At 40.0% G+C, this 24,045-nt stretch overlaps 2 protein-coding genes across 2 annotated transcripts in view; one reads left to right on the plus strand and one right to left on the minus strand.

Annotated features, from left to right (window-relative positions):
* NSUN7 (NOP2/Sun RNA methyltransferase family member 7) overlaps positions 1–24,045 on the minus strand; it is a 373,856-nt gene that overhangs the window by 118,439 nt on the left and 231,372 nt on the right. The window lies entirely within an intron of this gene.
* Positions 1–24,045, plus strand: part of RBM47 (RNA binding motif protein 47) — a 243,245-nt gene that overhangs the window by 17,000 nt on the left and 202,200 nt on the right. Inside the window, exon 2 of the mRNA XM_082390606.1 lies at positions 17,755–17,858. The gene's annotated coding sequence lies outside the window, so the exon portion shown is untranslated. The remainder of the gene's footprint in view (positions 1–17,754; positions 17,859–24,045) is intronic.

Here is a 24,045-nt window from a genome sequence, read left to right on the forward strand (position 1 = left end):
AATTTCCAATTAATACAACATTTTATTTATGAGTGTGGCTTTCACACCAAATTTTATTTCTGCTACTTTTTTTCAGGGAAATTTATTGTTTTTTCAATTAATTAGTTGAAAGCAAGAGAATATAGAGATAACACTAAAAAGCAAAATGCAATTTGTAAAATTTATTTTGTCACAATTTCAAATGAAATTAACAGTATTGCACTTTAACAAATTTACTTATCTAACAAACAGTTTCTCAATGGTTTGGTTTGTCAGGAACCTTGTAGATATCTGGTAACTCGTTTGCTTATGATTCTGGACAGCTATAGATAGAATTCAGATTGCCACAGTCTAAATGTCAAGGTTTATACCACGCACAACTTTTTACAGTTTAACTTTTTTAATTAATCAAGATATTATTTTCAAAGAACAAGGCCCCAGTTTACATCAGTACCTTAAAAAAAAAAAGATTTACTTCAATGGAAGATAATTATTGTGAAAGCATTTTTTGATATGAGCACACTTTCTGTATTTGCACTTTGCTTTAGAATAAAGCACAGTCTTTGTCTCCCTCAGCAATTGTTTTCTTGAAAACTATTAACATCATTTACACATTCTTTGCAGCATTATAACACACTCATATATAAATGTCATTGTGCTAGCAGCACTAAGTGTACTGATCGTAGTTATATATTATAGTTTCATATTACTATTTCTTTTGACTGACATATTGTAGTGTCTCTTTTAAAATCAGGAATATGAATGAAATTGTTTCCTCACTTATTAAAGGAGGGTTTTGAACTTATTTTGACAAAATAATCACTGCCTACATTTAGGACTTGAAAGTCCCTCTTGCTAATATTTTCATTGTTTGAGGATAGTGACTTAATTAATGTTGTTAATGCTACTATTATATCTGGCAATAATAACAGTTGTCTTCACCTGTTACCTGTTACCAATAATAACTGTCTTTAATAACAGTTGTCACTCTGTTTCATTTCTGCTAATAAGATAGATTTCTAAAAACTAATATTAAAGATGACTCCAAGATTGTAATCCTCAGGATTTTTACTTTGGCCCAATCTTAATCACTCAAAGCTAGGCTTTTCTAGAACATCATCTGTTGACCTCTAATTGTGGGTTCATCAAAAAAGTATTTGGCTGGGGTACAAAGGGCTTTTTTCCGAATTAAAGGAGCTGAAAGCAAAATATCTATGGTATTAAATCAGTAAAATAAGTGTCCTATATTTCCTAAATTTTCAAGGATATTTTGCAGTAAATTATCTGAATAATCATCTTTGTGTGGCATGTCTCTTTTGGAAAGGGATATATTCTGAGGGTGCTTTCTAATGCTTAAAAATGCTAGTATATACTTGGAACCCACAGCAATAGATAACTGGGAGACAGAGTGGTAGTAGGAATAATCTTTCACTGGGTAACTAGGACTGAGATTTGCAAATAAAATGGTTGGAAAAGGAAGAGTATCCCCAAGAAGCCTAAGTGTCCATCATTGGATGAATGGATAAAGAAGATGTGGTGTATATATATACAATGGAATATTACTCAGCCTTAAAAAAAGAATGAAATCTTGCCATTTTCAACAAGTCACACAGAGAAAGACAAATACCGCATGATTTTACTTACACGAGGAATGTGAACAACAAAACAAGCGGACATAACACAGAAACAGACTCATAGATACAGAAAACAAAACAAATTGGTGATTGTCAGAGGGGAGGGGAGTCAGGGGGATGAGTGAAATAGGTGAAGGGGTTTAAGATGTACAAACTTCTAGTTACAAAATAAGTCACGGGGATGTGATGTACAGCATTGGGAATATAGTCAATAATAATTGTAATAATTTTGTTGTGGTCATCCATGTACAATGCTTGGTGTCAGTCTATTTATCTCTTGTAAAAATAAAATACAGTGTGTGTGTGTGAAAAAAAAAAATAATTGTAGTAACTTTATATGATGACAAATGTTAACTAGACTTATGGTTGTGATTTTTATAGTGCAAAAATATCAAATCACTATCTTGTACACCTAAAACATATGATATTATAGGTCAATTATACTTAAATAGAAAATAAAAATAAAAGTAAAGAGAAGGAACATATCCAGCCTGGAAATTTTTTCATCAGGCAGTGACTGGGTCTTTAACCTCTTAGTTGGGTTTTTGTTCATTTTCAAACAACTGGGGATTGTTAGCCTGAGGTCCACTGATAGAATTCAGGGTGATTTTAGATAAAAAATTAAATTTTTGTTTTCACTAACCCCTAAATAAAGGTTAACATTTCCTTCAATAATGAATGTAGGGGCTTCCCTGGTGGCGCAGTGGTTAAGAATCCACCTGCCAATGAAAGGGACATGGGTTCGAGCCCTGGTCCGGGAAGATCCCACATGCCACTGAGTAATGAAGCCCGTGAGCCACAACCACTGAGCCTGTGCTCTAGAGCCCGTGAGCCACAACTACTGAGCCCACGTGCCACAACTACTGAAGCCCACGCATCTAGAGCTCATGCTCTGCAACAAGAGAAACCACCGCAGTAAGAAGCCTGTGCACCGCAACAAAGAGTAGCCCCCGCTCACCGCAGCTAGAGAAAGCCCACGTGCAGCAACAAACACCCAATGCAGCCAAAAGTAAATAAATAAATTAATTAAAAAAAAATAATGAATGTAGGCAACATATGACAGTAGTATTAGCAGTTGCTGTGGCTTTTCACTAAAAGAAATCACAGACATTAACATGTTACAGTCATTGCAGGTATCTTGGAAATATTGTATAAACTACTTCAAATTTATGGTAATTATTAGAACTTTTTTTCTCTTCTGTTATGGTTTATTACAGGATATTGAATATAGTTCCCTGTGCTGTACAGTAAGACCTTGTTGTTTATCTATTACATATATAATAGTTTGCTAATCCCAAAGTCCTAATTTGTCTCTACTCCCCTCCCCGCTACTATCCCCTTTGGCAACCATAAATTTGTTTTCTGTGTCTGTGAGTCTGTATCTGTTTTGTAAATAAGTTCATTTGCATCATATTTTAGATTATAAGTGATATCATATGATATTTGTCTTTTTCTTTCTGCCTTACTTCACTTAGTATGGTAATCTCTAGGGCCATCCATGTTGCTGCAAGTGGCATTATTTCATTCTTTTTTGTGGCTGAGTAATAGTATTCCATTGTGTATATATACCACACCTTCTTTATCCATTCGTCTGTCGATGGACACTTGTAAATAGAGCTGCAAAGAACATTGTGGTACATGACTCTTTTTGAATTATGGTTTTCTCTGGGTATATGCCCAGTAGTAGGATTGCTGGGTCATATGGTAATTCTATTTTTAGTTTTTTAAGGAACCTCCACAGTGTTCTCCATAGTGGCTGTACCAATTTACATTCCTACCAACAGTGTAGGAGGGTTCCCTTTTCTCCACACCCTCTCCAGCATTTATTATTTGTAGAATTTTTAATGATGGCCATTCTGACTGGTGTGAGGTGATACCTCATTGTAGTTTTGATTTGCATTAGAACCCAGATCTTGTTTTCTACTGTGTTAATAAGGAAGCACATACATTATCATGTAAAAATTGATAACAGTATTTCAATATATTTTATTTTTTAATAATGTATATTTTATTCATTTAAAAACATTATTCTTAGAACAAGTAAAGAAATCCATGGTGCAAGAAAGATTAAGAACTCAGCAAGTGTAGGCTTACATACAGTGGGACTTACAATGTGTTCTGGGGGGGATGCCTATCAGTGTGGTCGCTGAACATGCCTCATCTGTTCACTCCCTGTGTTTGAAGGGAACTATGCCAGTTTCAGTATCCAGCAGAACCCTGGGTCCTGGATAGCTTCTGTCCACAAGCTGATATTGATAGGCAAATTCCTTGTGCTGACTGTGGCCAGCTTGAAAACTTACATGAAAATGCATCTTCTCAGGATCTGCCAATACTAGGTTCAGACTGCCCTGAGCCAGTCCTGACTCATCTTTTTTTTTTTTTTTTTTTAATTTATTTATTTTATTTATTTTTATTTTTGGCTGCATTGTGTCTTTGTTGCTGTGCGCAGGCTTTCTCTAGTTGTGGCGAGCAGGGGCTACTCTTGGTTGCGTGCACGGGCTTCTCATTGCAGTGGTTTCTCTTGTTGCAGAGCACGGGCTCTAGGCGCGTGGGCTTCAGTAGTTGTGGCTCGCGGGCTCAGTAGTTGTGGCTCACAGGCTTAGTTACTCCGCGGCACATGGGATCTTCCCAGACCAGGGCTTGAACCCATGTCCCCTGCATTCGCAGGCAGATTCTTAACCACTGCGCCACCAAGGAAGCCCCTGACTCATCTTTGATTTCAGATTTTCACCCTTAAACCAAGCCCTGGTATTGTGAGATGAGCCAGCACATGCTGAATGGAGTTTCCCCACCACCACTGCCACCACTGCATTTGTGCCTTAATTTGCCATTAGACACATTGGGGAAAGTATCAGATAGGAGCCACCCCAAACCATAAAGCAGAAGTGGAAGAAACATACTAATGAAGGCATGAGTTTTACAAGGAATGTCATTTCAGTGGTTGGACCAGGACAACTGGAAAGACAAAATGATAATTTGTTCAAGGAAAAGGTAACTAACACAGTGGTTTAGTTAAATCGTCACATTTCAATTATAGCTGTTTACTGCACATTTAAAGTGACCTTGCAGGTAGAAAGTTCAGCTGACTATGTATTAATTACCTCCAGGTCCATTGGGTATTTCTAGTTTTTTATGTTTGTAGAATGAGAGTGAAAAGGAAGAAGAGCTTCCTTGTTTTCATTCACCTTAAACAGTAACACTGTGCATGACAAACAGAATTTGCTATACAGCTGGAGCTGCCTTTCCAATTGTTTACTTAGATTTTTAGTATAGGAGATAATGGGTAAAGAAAGATTCTTAAAAACAGAAACCCTGGGTTCTAACCCTGATCCTTCCCCGGCTTAAACCAATTATGTTCTTGTGTAAGTCCCTGTATTTTGCTGTGCTTGAATTTCCTCAAACTATTGACATAGAGATTGTGGGGGAAATGAAGGAGATGGGAGAGAGAGAAAATCAGTGTGAAGTTCTTTGCATTTACAGGAAAGTTGAACAGACATATTACTGTAAAATATTTTTTAAATTTCTACTATAGTTTGCCTTGCAAATAGCAGGTGAATGTTTATTGATCTGAATTTGTTTGACGTTAGTATTGTTCCTTATGTTTCAAAGCACTTTGTAATAAATAACGAACTAATCAGGTAACTGTTATTAGTGGTTTTTATTCTTTTTGTTGATTGTCATATAAAGAGCAAGATGGTAGCTCAAGTTTGTCAGTGTGGAAAACTTTATATTGTACATTCCTCTGAAAGAGGATATAAGAGAATTTGTTTACTGTAATACACTCGGAGCCTAGAATATTGTCTGGAACATGGTAAACCTTCAATAAATGTTGAATGATATAAGAGCCCAATCATTACACCTTCAAAATAATGCTATATTAATTATATAGAGATTATACATAAATTTTCATTAGTGGAGAAGATTAGAGCAAATTTTTCTTTTAAGTCCACTAGTTCCAGGCTGGGACAACAAGTATTGTAATTAGTCTTCCCTGATGGTGCAGTGGTTAAGAACCCGCCTGCCAGTGCAGGGGACACAGGTTCGAGCCCTGGACCAGGAAGATCCCACATGCCCCGGAGCAGCTAAGCCCGTGCACCACAACTACTGAGCCTGCGCTCTAGAGTCCTCAGGTCAAAACTACTGAGCCCACGTGCCACAACTACTGAAGCCCGTGAACCTAGAGCCCGTGCTCTACAAGAGAAGCCACCACAATGAGAAGCCTGCGCACCACAACGAAGAGTAGCCCCGACTCGCTGCAACTAGAGAAAGCCCACACACAGCAACAAAGACCCAACGTGACAAAAAGTAAATAATAATTAATTAAAAAAACAAAAAAACAAATATTGTAATTAAAAAATTTAACCTACTGCTTTCCTCCCCCTATTACTTTAGCTTAATATTTGCAGAGCTTGCAGTTAATAATAGTGTGCAATTTTGTGGCAGAGGGAAGGAAACATTACTAATAGAAAGAGTGTATTGTATTTTTGCCATTATATGATAGATAAGGCATGTGGAGTAAAAATGGCAGGCATTCTGACTTTGCTTTAATTAAGGATGTTTCATAGCAGCCCTGGCTCGTGGCTTTAAAATGCCCCTTCCTCACATGTAATTAAATATCTTCTTGTGGCTTTCATTATTTTCATTTCTTTATGTTAGGGTACAACCCACTAAGCTGAGCAAGCAGGAAAAAATAGAGCGTAGTCCTGGTTCTTCCATATTCTTACACAAGTTTCTGCATTTCTCCAGGTTTTGACTTTATGCTCTAGAGTAGGGGTTGGCAAACTATGGATCACAAGCCAAATCCAGCCTATCACCTATTTTTATACAGCCCACGAGCTAAGAGTAGTTTCTATATTTACAAATGGTTGGGGGAAAATTTTTTTTTAAATCTTCATGGCATTTGAAATTATGTAAAATTCAAATTTCAGAGTCTATAAATTAGGTGTTACCGGCACATAGCCAGGCTAATTTGTTTATGTATTTTCTATAGCTGCTTGCACAGCAACAATGGCAGAATTGAGTAGCTGTGACAGAGCTCTCAACATCTACAACATTTACTAACCGCCTCTTTACAGAAAAGGTTTGCTGACCCCACTTCAGGCTGTTTAATGAATGAAAGAACTTTATTAAACTCTGTGAAATGAAAATATATGTAGGCTTTTAAATAAATTAAAAACAATTTTAGATATTGCCCGTGGATTGAGGGATCATCTTTAAAATGAATTTGGTAAGAAAAAAGAATATTCTGAATGAAAAGCTAAACTGGTTTTGCATCAAGAATGCCCTGGCTGCTTCCTCCAAGTACTCTTTCATTTTATTTAAACTGATGTTCTAAAATTCTGGTTTCATTCAGAATTTTAACCACAAAAATCAAAGAAAGATGAGTCAGAGTCAATTCCACCTGAAAGGGACTCAGAATGGAATTCTTGAGTTGATGAGACCCAGGTTTCAGTTTTGGTTCCACCGCTTATTACCCAGGAAATACGGTATTTAATGTCTTTCAACCTCAGTTTTCCCATCTGCAAAGTGGCAGTAACCACATTTACCTCTAAGGCCAGACCAGACATGAGGGCACCACAGGTATTAATTTGATGCCTTTGCTTCAAACCAATATTCTTTATTTATTTACTAATTGTTAGTGGGAATGAAGAGAAAATAAATTTTCTATTGACAAAGATAAATTGCCCCATTTTTTGATGTTCAGAATAAGGGAAGGGGTTTCTTTTTTAAAAAATTTTTTTATTTATTTTTGGCTGCGTTGGGTTTTCGTTGCTGTGCGCAGCTTTCTCTAGTTGCGGCGAGCGGGGGCTACTCTTCGTTGCGGTGCACGGGCTTCTCTTTGCAGTGTCTTCTCTTGTTGCGGAGCGTGAGCTCTAGGTGCGCGGGCTTCATTAGTTGCAGCACCCAGGCTCAGTAGTTGCAGCAGGTGGGCCCTAGAGCGTGCGGGCTTCAGTAGTTGCCGTGCATGGGCTCTAGAGCGCAGGCTCAGTAGTTGTGGCACACGGGCTTACTTGCTCCGTGGCATGTGGGATCTTCCCGGACCAGGGCTCGAACCCGTGTCCCCTGCATTGGCAGGCGGATTCCTAGCCACTGCGCCACCAGGGCAGTCCGGGTTTCTTGAACTATTTGGCATCACGTTTCACTTTGCAGATTTTTCCATCACTGACAACTATGTCTGTTACTCTCAGCCACCAAGGATTAGGCTAATTGATGTGGATATATTTATAAGTATCATTCAAAATACATTTTAAAGGTCTTTTTTTTTTCTGTTTTCTGTACTTGCAAAATGTCTCCCATCTTGTCTCTGTGTATCTGTGTGCTCACACACATGTTTTATATATATAATTTTCTAAAGCAGACCATTTCTTGGGGGACATATTAAAAGTTTTATAACTTAGATGATAAAGGATAAATTGATTTTCCTCAGTAAGGAACGCTATATCCATGCATTGTTTGGTTCCAGTTTTGAATGTCCCCTGGGTGACTAAGCCTCAGGGTTCATGCCCTGTGGTACTTGAACTTGTAAGCCCTCCAGATTCTGAAAAGACACAGATGCATAGTTGCAAGAATTGTCTTTGATTTGCATTAGAGGTCCCTAAGATCTGATGAGATCGAAACCAATTTACATTTTGCCTATTGATTAAGGATTTGAATATGGAAACCTGAGTTTTGTTTTTTTTAATTAATTTTATTTTTCGCTGTGTTGGGTCTTCGTTGCGGTGCACGGGCTTCTCATTGTCGTGGCCTCTCGTTGCAGAGCACGGGCTCTAGATGCACAGGCCTCAGTAGTTGTGGCACATGGGCTCAGTAGTTGTGGCTTGTGGGCTCTAGAGCTCAGGCTTAGTAGTTGTGGCGCATGGGCTTAGTTGCTCCGCGGCATGTGGGATCTTCCTGGGCCAGGGCTCGAACCGGTGTCCCTTGCATTGGCAGGCAGATTCTTAACCACTGCGCCACCAGGGAAGCCCCTGGAAACCTGAGTTAATGGGCGTCAAATTTCCGATTTATTGCAGTGATATTATAAAATAGCCTCCCTGAGCCGGCTCATGGTTTAATCCTATGAGGAATAAATAAGATTGTATATATATTACATATATATCTATATCTGTATACATATATATATACATATCTATCTATCTACCTATCTATCTATAGCACTCTATTACCACACTGTTTGGCACAAAGTAGGCACTGAAAGTAAGGCAATTGATATAATTATTGCCACCTTGTTACAGGTATCTCCTTAGAAAGAGAAGCTATATCAAAATACTATGGAGATGTGAAAGGTAGGCTCTAGAACAATGCTGTCCAACAGAACTTTCTATAATGATAAAAATGTTCATTTTATTTATCTGGGCTATCCAATGTGGTAGCCACTACCCATATGTGAACCGAGGAATGGATTTTTTTTTAATTTAATTTTAAGTAACTTAAACTTTAAAGTCACATTAAACAGCATGACTCTAGAATTTTTAAAGATATCAACAAAGGATTAGACAAAATAACATAGCTCTGATAACACAGGGAGAATGAATTCCTAATAAGATACCAAAATGGGAAAATCCATAAGATACAGAGTCACATTAAAATTTGTGATAAACAGCCTTTATTTGACAGGGTTTTTCATGTAATTGATCATGCTGCAATGATGAGGGAAGGAATTATAACATCTAGGAAAGGCATTCCAAAGTGTAAGCATGCAATTTATTAATATCACATGTGTTTACTCCAAAATATATTCACAAAATTTAAAATAATATTTTTAATATTCACAAAATTTTAAATAATACTGAATGGAATTTCAGGATTGGTGAGATCTGAGCTTTCTTCCAAAACCGAAATAACTCCAAACAGTGGATTCACTGGTGACTTCATTTTATGTACCACATTTGATTGATCAATTATCTAATTCAACAAATCTCTGGAACCCTTAGACTCAGGGTATGTAAGGATGAACCAAAGAGACATAGGGAAGAACATGTCAGGAAGTAGAAATAACCTGGGAGAAGGCCTTGTACTGGAAAGAACTGAATAAAAGCAATGTGGCTGGAGTAGAAAGAGACAGATGGAGGGGAGTACAAAAAGAGAGAGGTGGACAAGGGCTAAATCTTACAGAACATTTAGGCCAGAGGGTGAAGTTTGAACTTTCTCCTAAGAGCAAGTGAAAGCCATTTGAAAATTTTTTTAAGTTGGGGGTTGAAAAGGATGATGACAAGATCAGACTATTTTTAAAAATTTCATGATTGGAAATAAAACACATGGATGGAAGACTGTCTAGAGAGAAGCATGGGAACCAATCTGGGAAATATGAGGGCAATTGAGTAATACACAAGGTCTTTCAAGAATAAAGTAGATTTTATCGCATTTCATGACACAGCCCCAAAATGTTTTCCAACCCAGCAGCCAGAGGATACTTTAAAAAGCCAGATCCTGGGACTTCCCTGGTGGCGCAGTGGTTAAGAATCCACCTGCCAATGCAGGGGACACAGGTTCAATCCCTGGTCCGGGAAGATCTCACATGCCGCAGAGCAACTAAGCCCGTGCGCCACAACTACTGAGCCTGCACTCTAGAGCCCGCAAGCCACAACTACTGAGCCCATGTGCCACAACTACTGAAGCCCTCGCACCTAGAGCCCGTGCTCCACAATAAGAGAAGCCACCGCAATGAGAAGTCCGCTCGTGGTAACGAAGAGTAGCCCCCGCTCACTGCAACTAGAGAAAGTCCGCGTGCAGCAACGAAGACCCAACACAGCCAACAATAAATTAATTAATTAATTAAAAAATAAAAAGGTCAGATCCTATCATTTCCCTGCTTAAAACCCTCCAATGGGCCCCCTTCTCACTCAAGCCTAACACTGGCCTACAGGGCCCTATGTGATCTGGGACCCACAGTCTCTCTGACCTCATATCCTATAACTTTCACCCTCATGTCACTCCAACCCCACTGGTCTCCTAGCTGTTCCTTAAACATGCCAAGGCCTCTCTGTAGCACAGCTTTTGTACTTGCTGTCCCTTCTGCCTGGAATTCTCTTCCCATCAGATATCCCCATGGCTTCTTCCCTCATTTCTCCAAGTCTCTGTTTAAATGTCATTGACAGTGGGTGCCCCCTTATCAGCCCTAAACAACAAATGTAAGATAGTACCTCCCACCTCCCAAGAGTCCCTTTTCCTGTTATCCTGTTCTCCACAGCACTTATCACCGGCTGATGTACTATTTATTTATTTGCTTGCTGTTTCTCTCCCCACTAAAATGTAAGCTCTGTGAAAGCAGGGACTTTGATTTGTCCCCTGCCATATTCTCAGCACTGTAGGTATTCAGTAATTATTTGGTTTTTAAAAAAATATTTATTTGTTGGGTTGCACTGGGTCTTAGTTGCAACAGGCAGTCTCCTTAGTTGTGGCATGTGAACCCTTAGTTGCAGCATGCACGTGGGATTCAGTTCCCTGACCAGAGAGTGAACCCGGGCCCCCTGCATTGTGAGCACAGAGTCTTAACCACTGTGCCACAAGGGAAGTCCCAATAATGATTTGTTGAGTGAACAGATGAATGAATGATGCGGGATGAACTTGATGACCTCTCTAATTCTTCCCCAGCTCACTGACTATAGTTTAGAGAACCGTGACCAGCATGTCATGTTCTGCTACTTTGTGCAGAAGCACACTCCCACCCCCCAGCTTGGGGACAGTTCCAAGAATTGTGGCCAATCTCTCCCATCTTCTCCTTCGTTCCCCAGCTCAGGTATCCACAAGGAACCGTGCCAACCCTTCACCCAGCACCAACTCTTTCCAGTGCCAACTACCTTCTCCTCGACTCTTTTGCTTTACCAGAGGATGAGGGAGCCGATCAGGATGGCTGAGAGCCATGAGGGCTGGACCGGGGGGAACACTTGGTGGCTGCAGCCCAATTGCAGAGCTTTGGAACTCCTCCAAGGATGCACACAGGGCAGCTGCTGCCAGACCATAAACTTGTTTCCCATATACCATATAGAACCCTTCCTGGCAGTACAATGCATAGACCGCCAGTCCTGTGGAGGAGTGCCTCTACGTTGGTTGTGACAGAGATGGGCCACATGTGTTGAATTCACCTGGTGAGCTATTTATTGTCTTTAGATTTTAGAGGAGGAACCAAACAAATGGGATTTTTAGTCTGTCTCAAAAGCACCAGTAATTTTTATTTTATTTTATTGAAGCACAAAGTAGAGAAAAGAAGGTGGATTAGGACTCAGAAGATCTGGATTTGAATCCCAACTTGTGACTTGGTTTGTGCTATAGCCTTGGGCGAGTAACAAAACCTCTACTGGCTACAGTTTCCCATCTGTCAATAGGAATAACTATTCCTGCTCTGCCCAACCTCTCAGGGATGTTGTGGGGATCATGAGACCATAATGGGTGCATATTAGGTGAAGTATACAATACTTTTCATACACAGAGGTTTTTATGAACAGAAACATAATGGTGGCATCGCTCAAATGCCTGACAAAATGAAAGTGATCTCTCTTCATCCAGTAATGAAAAGTTCAAGAGAGGTGAGGAAACAGATCTTGATGCATTTTTGGACTTTGCATCTCCATGGAAACCATCAGCACACGACCTATTGTCTTTAGAGAGATATTATATTACAGATGTGTTTTTATGGCATAGACAAATTGACTACCTCTAGTAATTTAAATTCTCTTAACCAAAAAAAGATGGCTTCACATAGTCATGGTGACGAGTTAAAATTATGGCTCTCAGAAGGAATTTACTTTTTAAAAAATGGTTGGTTTGACTCTCTATATATGTGTGTATATATATGTATGTATATATATATGCATGTGTATACATATGCTTATTTTAAATAAGTGTGCATGCAGAAATGCTTTTAAAATATACTCCACATAATTTTAACCTAAGCACAATAGTTTAATTAAGATTGACATGCAAAGTACAATGTTATGAAAGAAAATGTCATCATCTTTTTTGAGCACGAAAGAGGCTCTAACATAGTATTCATCTGTCATTTGCAAGAGTGAGGTTACTGTAAATCTAGAGAAGTGGCGAGACTGGTCTACTGTTTCTGGGAAAAAGGGTAGGTGGGCACAGGTGAAATCCCAAATGAAAATTCTACAGCAAGTAGAATTAAGTGATCTGTATGTCTCTTTCCCACACATTAGAAAAGACTTGAGACTTATCAAAGAGAAAAATCTAAAATTGCCTTGGGTGGTTGATTCTGAGAATGAGGCAACCTCCTGTTCTGCGTAACCCTAACATGAGGTCTCAGTGTTCAGTTTCCAAAGGGTCATCATCCAGTTTGGGACTGAGCCACGGCCTTGGCATCTTTACACCATGTGTTTCATGACTCAGAAGTTCCTCTTCAGGATGAGGATGGGGAAGAAGGTGGAATCCTACCAGCAATGTAGGCCTTGGTCACAGCTATGCCTTGGTGACAGGAAGAGTAAAACTAAACTGCTGAAATAAGGGTTTGAGTTTATGTGTGAATTTCAAGTGTCTGTGATAGTCCCATCTGCATAGCATGGAACTCTAACATGGCACACCTTGCTGAAACCGGCAGGTTTGCAAGGATTTCTTTTCCTTTCTTTTCTTTGTTGGCTGCACTGCCCCGCATGTGGGATCTTAGTTCCCCAACCAGGAATCGAACCTGTGTCCCCTGCAGTGGAAGTGTGGAGTCTTAACCACTGGACCACCGGGGACGTCCCCTGAAAGGATTTCCGAGCGATGAGACGCAGCTATGGGTTTCTCCCGTGTTGCTGGTTAATGTTTGCTCTGGTTGGGAGAAGATTGGTGTGTATCTGGTGGTTCCGACTGTGTCACTTGTGGTCATTCTGTCCTCTCCGGAGCTGAAAACCTCACTCTTCAAACCTGCCCCTTGGTTTCTGGTTGTTCATATGTTCAGCAGCCTGTGGATCCCATTGTCTTCCATGCATGTTTTAGTCATGCAACGTATGAAGCTTGTGAAATGGAATATCCACATTATATAAATTGCAATAATCAGCTCTTGACAGATTTCTACAAAATGTATGTCAGTAACTTCCTTCAATGTCCTGAGACATCTTACAAAGAATCGTTGTCAGCGTTTCAGAGAGAAAGAAAAATGAGATAGTTATCTATACTATTTCTCCATTCTAGTATTGCATGTGCCTGGAAGCCAACCAGATTTCTAACAGGGTTTAAAATGTCAGCCAGAATGTACTGAATATATAGTAGAGGCTAAGATTAAATTTCCTTTGGTTTACTTAGATAAACTGGGCTTGGGGTTAGCTTGGGGGAGGGAAGGAGTCACTGGTCTAATAATATAGTTCATTGCCCTTTAATAAATCTTTTCTTACTTTCCCCTTCAATTTCTGCTCTTCTATGCTTTTTATCATATCCAGAGAGTCAGGCAATAGTCAAGTCTGTTAAATGGCATCCTGTTTGAATATGTTCTAAAAAAAAATTACCATGAAAAAAAAAATTAGTCATCAAATCGCACACATTTCTCTACACCATGAGAAAATATAAATGAAGCAATTCGAATTACTTTATACTCTCCCTAAACTGAATAAAGATGTGGAGTTCCCCAATGAGAATGAATTTGCTTATATCAGTCCCAAACAGCATTACTTTGTTTGAAAATCAAATGGACAAGGATGTTTTCTATTTGATGAAAACCAATCTCTACACTTAAGTTGCAGACAAAGCTGCTAAGTTCCCATGTCACTCCTGGACGCATTTGAGTTTTCCTGGATACGCTCCAGATTCAGTCCAGCATGGCAAGAAGCACAGGCTTCTGGGACACTTCTTGAGCCACATCTGTAACTGAAAGAGCTCTTCAGAGCTCTCTGCACCTGTCTCCCTGCTGATATTGGCAGAAGCAGAGCCATTATTGCTGAGGCTCTACAACTCTTAAAAAAAAAAAAAAAAAGGCTGTTGGCAATATCCAAGCTCCTTCTCTTCTGCCACACTCCTTCTCTTTCTTGAGGTCTAGGAGCTGCCAGTGGCCACTAGCCCAGCTCCCCTTCCTCTGCGTAGGCTCCAGGATTAAAATCCTGCCATCAAGGAGTTCACGTTTCCTCGGCTCAGGAGAAAGAATCACCATGATCCTGTGCTTTTAAGTCCTGATGAATTCTAACTACCTTCTTATATACATGGCTTAATTATAGCAATGGATTTTATATGTGATTGAGGTGCCATGACTTCACCATCATATTTTGAACATAGACGATTATAGTTTATTGTTTAATTCATGAGAATAAAATGATGTAAGTTTTGTGATTATAGACATATGGACCTGGGTGGGGTACTCAGGGTAAGTCCCCTGCCTCAAACCAGAAATGGACATTAGCTGTCTTTCAAAGATGGTCTTCGTTTGTCTATCCCTATCGACCTCAGAAAAAATATAAACAAACAAAAAGCTGGATACATTTTTAAACAAAAGAGACTGACTTTTCCTCTACATTCCTTATCCCAGTGACTCTCCTTGGGAAAAAGAAGAGGCAGTGACATAAATCTTATCAGCATTTCTTCTCTTGGTGGGAGACTTTCCTTAAAGATAATTTAGTTTGATCCCTCTATGCAACAGATGAGGGAAGGGAAGCCCAGAAAGTCTCAAGGAATTATAAGTGTTTGATAAAGAACTGACACTGGAACCTCAGACTCGCTATGTCTGTCTAATCCAGTACTTTCAGCATTGTTTCACCATCCTTCTGGGTCATTAAATCACCTGTGGGCACATGGGCAGAATTGTACATGCAACATTTTCAGCCATTCCATACAGGCCTCTGGAGTGTAGTCCTTGTGCTAAAATAAAATCTGTCTTTTCTACTGTTTGCACAAGGCCAGTACATATAGATAGGCCATACTTTCCCTAAGGCTGTAGAATACTTCTGCACCTTGAGGAAGGCTGTGGCCAGGAGAGAAGTGGGGTAGGGCAATGGTTTTCAAGTGCTTTCACCACAGTAAGAAATACATTTCATATTGTGACCCAAATCCCAAATAACATGACTATGAAGATGCAAGTATATATATACAATGTAACTGAAATAAATTCCACAGAAAAACACTCGCCTTTATTATTTCAGTGAATTCAGCTCTATTATATATATATATATATATATATATATATATATATATATATATACACACACACACGTGTATATATATATATACACACGTGTATATATATATATATATATATTTAGTTTGTGACCCACTAAATAGATTTCATGTCCCTTTCACCCTTTCATGAATGGAACATGAGTCTGGAGCTTTGTTCAGTGGGGATGTATCTCACTTTCCTCATCATACTATTCCTGCCTCAAATACAACCAAGCATATTTATTTCTTAATGTAGATCCAACCATACCCCATAAAACATTTAATTGGGAGCCATCTTGGTTGGTCTCAGCATGATCAAAGGCCTTTCCTGTCAGCATGTCCATGGGTGTGTCCTAGGAGAGCAGATGCTCTTTAAGAACTGGGCTTGTGTCTCCTCTTTCAAGCTGCTGAACCATCTTTTGGGTCCCCTCCCCATCTCTCTTCCCAAATAGGAGTGATCAATAAATGGTTGCAGACCAACCTGTTCTACTCTATGCTGTGACCTTGAGCAAGTCACTTAAACTCTTTGATCTTCAGTCTCCTGATCTATAAAATTAAAAAAAATTAATTCCATCTCACAAGGCTATTGTGAAAGGCAAAAAATATATTAAATGAGAAACTGCCTTCTCAACTTGAAAGTAAATGTTAGGCATAATTATAATTTTACCTATAACACTGTAGGCCATGACACATTAGAATTAAATGTACCATGACATAGTGAACTGAAGCTCTGGGAGGTTTCCTGATGCTTCTGCAACTCTGGTATTTAATAAACTAACAAACACATTAATATATTCTAAAAGCAGATTATTATATCTATCAGTATCTATATAAAGTTATATGTTGCTACCTAACAAACCATCTTAAAACTTATTGACTTAAATTCTTAGAGAAAGAAAGTAGAACAGTGGTTACCAGGGCTGGGAAGAAGGAGGTGGGGAGTTAGTGTTTAATGGGGACAGAGTTTCAGTTTGAGATGATGAAAAGATTCTGGAGATAGATAATGCTGGTAGTTGCACAATAACGTGAATGTACTTAATGCCACAGAACTCTGTACACTTAAAAATGGTTAAAATGGTAAATTTTTTTATGTATGTTTCACAATAGAAAAGAAACACTTAATGACTTAAAACCACAACCCTTTTAGAGTCAGAATTTGGGGCAGTGCTCAGCAGGCTTGGGTCATCTTTGCCCATTGTGGTGTCTCTTGGGACAGTTCAGATGGCTTCATTGACCACTTTGATGCTGTCTCTTAGCTGAGATGCCTCTGTTGTCCACATGGCTCTCAGCCTCTGAGACTTCTCAATACCTGTGGCCTCTCTCTACAGCTGGACAGCCTGGACTTCTTTACAAGGCAGTTGGGTTCTGAGAGAGAAAGCAGAAGCTCCAGATCTCCTAAAGGCTTGAAGTCCCAGGAAGTTGCTTCCATCCTATGCTATTGGCCAAGCCAGCCATTATGCTGGCACAGATTCAGTGTGGAAGGGGACTGCACATGGCATGAATTCAGGGAGGCATGGTTCATGTAGAACCATTTTCTAACAATCTACTGCAGCCTCCATGCCACTTTGGTAGCATCTCTCCCTGCTCTGCTTATCTTGAATTCTGTTCTAGTGCAATTTCTACAGATTAGCAGTGCGGGTAGTGGGTAAGAGAATGGACTTTTGCAGGAGGCTTCAAATGTTGGCTCTGCCGTTTGTTGGTTCTGTGACCTTTGGCAAATTATTCACTGTCTGTGTCTCAGTTTTCTTATCTGTGAAATGGGGACGGCAATAGTATTTATCTCATTGTGATGTAAGTATTAAATGATGAATCTGAACTGAAAACTTATTAACAGTGCCTGGCACGAAGTAAGAACTATATAAGCATTTGCTATTATTGTTACTGTTGTTTTCATCTATTTTGTTGTAAAACAAATAGGGTGATATGGTGGGAAAGGGAATATTTAGGGCTAACTGAGGCAGAAAGGCTAGAAACTTGCTTAAGTACACAGGACCTCCCTGCCTCACTGTTCTCACTTACATCTAAATCCCTTGCTGACATTTAAGCCTCTTTCCTTTTGTTCTGCCCACAGGAGACATGGAGAACAGCTGATCAATATCTCCTCATAATAATCCCCTGAACACCTGAAGACAGCTGTGAGAGCGTCAAGATTTGCTGAGGCTAATCTGAACACAGGTAATTGAGTTGATGATATGTTCAAATGCGCATAAACTTGTGCCCGGGCACAGCTGTGGAGTGTTAATAGGCACCTCACACGTCTCTTCACCCCCTGAGGAGCTGGAGTGGTGGGTCTTGTCTGTATGCAGTTAGGGAGTGAGTCCCCTCTTTCTGAGCAGAAATCTGGAGCGGGTTTCTGAGGAGGAGGACAATGCAAGCAGGGCCTGAGAGGCGCCATGTGTATGGCACTCTGCTGGTTCCAAAGAAGAGCTAAACCCAGGAACCCATCATGTTGAGCAGTTAATTAGCACATCCTGTTTATTTCAGTGAGTTCTTGCCGAGCTCACCAGTGGACCCAGTGCTTATTCCGATAGGCACTTTTCAACCCTCAGCTTCCTAGACAGCACTGTCATGTTTGTCATCCTCTCCTGTTTTGGAGTGAGGCAGAACACTGTGGGTTTTTTTCAAGTATTGGAGCCAGAATGCCTGGATTCTAGTTCTGGCTCTGCCACTTACCAGCTGCATGACCTTGTACAAGTTGCTTGGCTGGTCAGTTTCATCTTCATCTGTAAAATGGGTTTGACAATAGTTCTAAATTATTGCGTTCTATTTATTTATTTATTATTATTATTATTTTGGCTGCTTTGGGTCTTCGTTGCTGCGCTCAGGCTTTCTCTAGTTGCAGCAAGGGGGGGCTACTCTTCGTTGTGGTGCGCGGGTTTCTCATTACAGTGCCTTCTCTTGTTGCGGAGCATGGGCTCCAGGTGTGCGGGCTTCAGTAGTTGTGGCACACAGGCTCGGTAGTTGTGGCTCGCGGGCTCTAGAGCACAGGCTCAGTAGTTGTGGTGCACGGGCTTAGTTGCTCCGCGGCATGTGGGATCTTCCCGGACCAGGGCTTGAACCCATGTCCCCTGAATTGGCAGATGGATTCTTAACCACTGCACCACCAGGGAAGTCCCAGGGTTCTCGAAATATTAAAAAAGAATTTTTTTTTCTTAGCACAGTTGGGGAGCCATGGTAAGGATTAAAAATATTTTTAAAAAAACTCTTCTCCACTGACTTCTGGGATAGTGGCTCTTCTACCTGTTAGACCACTCCTTCTATGCCTCTTTGGCCAACACTTTTCTTTCACTCATCCATGAAAAATTAGCAGTTCCCCCAATGTCCTATCTTTGATCCTCTACTCTTCTCATTTTGTGTAACCTCCTATATGATTCATGCCCTTGGTCTCAATTACTATCTGTACACTGATGTTTTGCAAACCTTTATCTCTAGGCTCCCTTCTCATTGTAGAGTATCTCTATCTGGATAGTCCAAGGCTCTTTAAATTCAAAAGGTCTAACACCAGGACATCCACCCCTGGCTATGATGGAGTAGAAACTGGTAACAGACTAGCCATCCCACCAGTTTAAAAAAAAAATCACTGAGGTGAGCAAAATATTGAGTCAGTTGTTTCAGGCAGAGCACAAGTCTGTGATCCCTAAGAGAAATTCAAGTGGTGAGGCCCAGAATCACTCTGCCTCTTTATCTGGGGGCTATTTCCCAACCAAGAAGCAATGAGCTGAGGTACCAGCTAAGCTGAGCAGACAGAGATTGGAGTCTGGGGCAGCTGAGCAACTATAATCTGCAAGGTAGGGCACTGAGAGAAGGGAGCTTTGCAGAGGGAGGGCTCCAAAAATCCTGTGAGGATCCTCTGTGGGTGCTTGGCTAAAAGCTGGTTTGCACACGTGTAAGGTGAGACTATGCAAGGATTACCAGATACCAACTTCTGTGGGGTTGAAAGCCGAGCAGGGTTATTAGAATTCAAGCAGTGATGAGGGTCATTGGAGTTGTGGCGCAGCCTAAGTGGAAAGCCACGTTAACACTTCGTTAATAACACCTCAGGCATCCAGTTGGGACACCAGATAGAACACATTTTAAAAGTAAGGATCATGTTCTAAAGCAGTATTTCTCAGATAGCTGTTCCCGGGCCAGTAGCATTAGCATCACCTGGAAATTTGTTAGACATGCAGTTGGAAATACTAATTCTAGAGTCCCACCTCAGATCTACTCCATCAGAGACTCAAGGGAAGATGCCTAGAAATGTGTTTTTAACAAGCTCTTCAGATGATTCTGATACATGCTAAAATTCGAGTACAACTGCCCTAGAGGAAGACCTACAATAGAACTGCCCTAACAACGCCTAACACCAAGCTTGACAAGATCACAGGAGAAACAATGTGAAGGCCGAGCGCACTAAGTCAGAGGGCTTGGGAAGATAGCTTGGACTTTCCAGAGATCTACCCTAAAAAATTAAAGCAAACAAACAAACAAAAATGCCTACTTACAAGTTCAAAGTGGCCAGACAATAAGTGAACTGCCTACTAGAACAAAAATCAAAACTTTTCAGAGGAAAATAACATACTACAGAATCCACAATTTCTACAATGCATCATCTGTAGCCTTAAGTATGACAATAAAAAATTACTAGACACGCTTTTACATTGGGACTTGGGAGCTGCTCTGTGGCGCTAGGAACAATGGTTTTCAGTGTAATGGAGCTCTTATGTGGAGAGCCTAAGCTTTTTTTAAATGCAAAGGAGAATTTCATAACATACAGGAGAATATTGACTGGAAAATGACTTGGTTAAAACCTGACGATCTTACCAGCATCCTGCAGGTCGATGAATATTAAAGAAGCTAGGGATGTCACTGATTGATGAGCAGCTTCATTTTGAATGAGGGGTCGCTGTCTGCCTATTGAAAGAGGCCAGTTTGCTGTGAAGTTCCTAAGGTGTAAACATTTCTGGCTAGTGCCAGATTTGAGATTTACTTTGTTGTATGAAAAACTGGTGATCAGGAAAACCTCTTCATTTTATGGATATGGAAAGAGAACAAAAATCAAGACGGATTATATTTTTTAATTTTTAATTTGATTTGTAAATAGATTTCTGAACCAACATCGGATCTAGATTAATGCATCCATAAGATTCAAGCCATTTCTATTTAATCATGCCCTAGAGTCATAACCTGTTAACCAGTGTATTATTTTCTAGCTCTGAAACTATTTTTAATGGAAAATTCTTTTTCAGTTATCCAGCCTTGTAATTAAATAATTTTGAATGAATGTTCAGCCTTTGGTCGCCTCTCTGAATTTAAAATGCATGATTGTAATTACAGCCAAGTGAAAGTTTATAATACTGTGGGAAAATCCTTAGTAAGGTTTCTAGGGAGAGATGACTTGATTTGGCAATCACAAGAACGGAGGATATGGAAAACCTGGGCTTTGTGCAGGGTACTAAGTATTACCGAATTAATGGAGGTGAGAGCATAGTGGAGAGACAGGATCTATTACTGGGGTGAGGGGAGAGAAAGCCAGGCATCAAAACAATCAGTATAATTACTAGCTGAATTATGGAATATTTAGTCCTAGTGTAATAGTAATATGAAAGGGTATTTATGCTAAAAATAGGGAGGAGTAATGCTGAAAATTAAGAGAGCACAACATAACAATCAAGAGTCATGAGGGAAGGTTACTGATAAAATCTGGGTTAAAACTGGTCAAACATTGTACAGAATGGATTAGTGTAAACAGTAATAGCATCTGGTCTAACCAAGGTGGTTAGACCCCATGCATAATCATTTTCCCTAAATAGCTACATGAATAAATTGTTTCCAAGCCCATATTTAAATGTCACAGTCAGATGCCAATATTCTTGTCATCTTATAATAAACTCTTTTTCTTTAAAAAAAAAATTACGGGCTTCCCTGGTGGCGCAGTGGTTGAGAATCTGCCTGCCAGTGCAGGGGACACTGGTTCGAGCCCTGGTCTGGGAAGATCCCACGTGCCGCGGAGCAACTAGGCCCGTGAGCCACAATTACTGAGCCTGCGCGTCTGGAGCCTGTGCTCCGCAACAAGAGAGGCCACGACAGTGAGAGGCCCGCGCACCGCGATGAAGAGTGGCCCCCGCTCGCCGCAACTGGAGAAAGCCCTCAGCCAGAAACGAAGACCCAACACAGCCAAAAAATAAAATAAATAAATTTTTAAAAAATTAAAAAAAAAAAAATTACTAGACACACACACAAAGGAAAACAAAAGTAGAAAATAGAAATCAACCCTAAGATTACTCAGATATTGGATTTAGTAGACAAAGACATTAAGGTGGGCTTCCCTGGTGGCGCCATGGTTGAGAATCTGCCTGCCAATGCAGGGAACACGGGTTCGAGCCCTGGTCTGGGAAGATCCCACATGCCGCGGAGCAACTGGGCCCGTGAGCCACAGTTACTGAGCCTGCGCGTCTGGAGCCTGTGCTCCGCAACAAGAGAGGCCGCGATAGTGAGAGGCCCGCGCACCGCGATGAAGAGTGGCCCCCGCTTGCAACAACTAGAGAAAGCCCTCGCACAGAAACGAAGACCCAACACAGCCATAAATAAATAAATAAATAAATAAATTAATTAATTAAAAAAAATTAAAAGACATTAAGGCAACTATTATAAAGATAGTCAAAGAATTAAAGGCAAATATGTTTAAGATAAACAAAAGTATGATCTGAATGAGTAAATAAGTAGGGAATAGATAGAGGCTCTTGAAGATGGGAACTATAAAAAAGCAACGTAAACCTCAGAACTTTTCAAAGTAAAACAAGATAACACAATTCACTAGTGGCTTAACAGCAGACGGAAGATGGTAGAAGAGTCAGTAAACCTCAAGATTAATCAATAGAAATTATCCAATTTGAAGAACAGAAAAAAAATTGAAGGAAAATGAATAGATTCTCTGAGACCTGTGGGACAATATCAGACGTATGTGTAATTGGTGTCCCAAAAGGAGACAGTGAAAATGGGACAGAAATATAATAGAAGAAAAATATTCCCAAATTTGAGGAAACTGTCAACTTAACAAACCTCCAAAGCTCAGTGAACCCCAGGCAATATAAATACAAACTACCTAGATACATCATTGTCAGGTTACCAAAGAATACAAAAATAAAAATAAAGAGAAAAATTTGAAAGCAGCCAGAGAAGAATAATGCATTACATATGGGGCAACAACCATGTGGAGGTGACCAACTTCTTGTCAGAAACTGGAGAGAAGGCAATGGAATGACAGCTTCAAAGTGCTGAAAGAGTCCATCACCAAATTCATTACCTTTCCACTTCTCACTGCGCTCATCATTCTCTAATCTCCATTTGAATTACTGGTCACCGTCCATTTGACTTTCCAAGTCAGAAAATTGGGAATCATTCTAGATACCTGTTTGTCCTCTATCCTTATATAATTGCCCAGCAGATCTTTTTGATTCTACTTTTAAAATGTCCCTAAATTAGTCCCACCTATTCATCCCCGTTTCTATTGCTTTAGGTCAGGCTCCTGCTAGCTAATCTTCAGAAGTCAGATTGCCTGGGTTTGAATTTTACCTTACTAGGTGTAACTTTGGGCACATTCTTTGACTTTTCTGAGTCTCAGTTTCCTGATCTGTAAAATGGGAATACATAATACTGCTAATAAGAAACCTATCTGTGGAGAATTTTAAGATTGTACAGAAATTTTTTGTGTCTCCTCCATAACAGTCCCAGGTGAACTGGGTTATGCTACAGTTACAAATGTCCTTCAAATCTCAGTGACCTACAACTGGAAGTCAATGGGGGCTCTGCTATCTGTTGTTCTCACTCTGGAACTTGGAAGAAAGGAGCAGCCACTACGTGGAATACTGCCAGATGCCATGGCAGAGAGAAAGCAAGAGCCTAACAAATTTTGTTCCAGTTCTTAGTTCTTAAAGACTCCTAGTTTTCAAAGCTTCTTCCATTTCTTTGGCCGAATTAGGTCACACGGCTGGCCATATCCAACTTCAAAAGCAGGTCAGAGCAAGAGGGAGGAGAAATGGGGATATATGTATATGTATAGCTGATTCACTTTGTTATACAGCAGAAACTAACACACTATTGTAAAGCAATTATACTCCAATAAAGATGTTAAAATTAAAAAATAAATAAAATTAAGTAAACCATTAAAGGAAAAAAAAAAGAAAAAAGCAGGTCAGAAATGTGCAGTTTTATTCTATGCTCAGAACAGGATGTGGTGGTAATTAGTGCTGGTGTCTGAATATTTCTGGTTCTCCTTTTGGACTCATGGTAGGGTTGCACTTCCCTTCTCCCCTGGAGTTGGCTGTGGCCATGTGACACTTGGGCAGAAGCTTCGAGAGCCTATAAACAATGAACCACACTC

Source organism: Balaenoptera borealis (assembly GCF_965194805.1).
Source record: "Balaenoptera borealis genome assembly, chromosome: 4".
Lineage (NCBI taxonomy): Eukaryota > Metazoa > Chordata > Mammalia > Artiodactyla > Balaenopteridae > Balaenoptera > Balaenoptera borealis.